Below are 1009 nucleotides of genomic sequence, written 5' to 3' on the forward strand. Positions count from 1 at the left end.
TAGCTCTTTTGTCATATATTAATTGACCATATATGGTTGGGTTTACATTTGGGCTCTCTAGTCTGTTCCATTGGTCTATGGTTCTGCTCTTGTGCCAATACCAAACTGTCTTGAATACTGTGGCTTTGTAGTAGACCTTGAAGTTGGGGAGCATAATCCTCTCACTTTATTGTTCCTTCTCAGGATTGCTTTGACTATTCAGGGTCTTTTGTGGTTCCATATGAATTTTAGAATGATTTGCACCCATTCATTGGAGAATGCTGTTGGTATTTTGATAGGAATTGCATTGAATCTGTAGATTGCATTAGGCAGGTTGGCCATTTTGACAATATTAATTCTTCCTATCCATGAGCACAGGATATGTTTCCATTTATTGGTATCTTCTTTAATTTCTCTCATGAGTGTCTTGTAGTTTTCAGAGTATAGGTCTTTCACCTCCTCAGTTAGGTTTATTCTTAGGTATTTTATTCTTTCTGATGCAATTGTGAATTGAATTGTTTTTCTGATTTCTCTTTCTGTTAGTTCATTGTTAATGTATAGGAATGCAACAGATTTCTGTGTATTTATTTTGTATCCTGCAATTTTTCTGAATTCAGATATTAGGTTTAGTAGTTTTGGAGTGGATTCTTTAGGGTTTTTTATGTACAATATCATGTCATCTGTAAAGAGGGACAGTTTAACTTCTTCTTTACCAATCTGGATGCCTTTTATTCCTTTGTTTTGTCTGATTGCCATGGTAAGGACCTCCAGAACCATGTTGAATAAAAGTGGAGAGAGTGGGCATCCTTGTCTTGTTCCCAATCTTAAAGGAAAGGTTTTCAGGTTCTTGCTATTAAGTATGATGTTGGTTATGGGTTTTCATATATTGCCTTTTTTATGTTGAGGTACTTGCCCTCTATACCTATTTTGTTGAGAGTTTTTATCACAAATGGATGTTGAACTTTGTTGAATGCTTTTTCGGCATCTATGGAGATGATCATGTGGTTTCTGACCTTCTTTTTGTTGATGT

This window comes from Manis javanica, chromosome 5, assembly GCF_040802235.1.
Source record: "Manis javanica isolate MJ-LG chromosome 5, MJ_LKY, whole genome shotgun sequence".
NCBI lineage: Eukaryota > Metazoa > Chordata > Mammalia > Pholidota > Manidae > Manis > Manis javanica.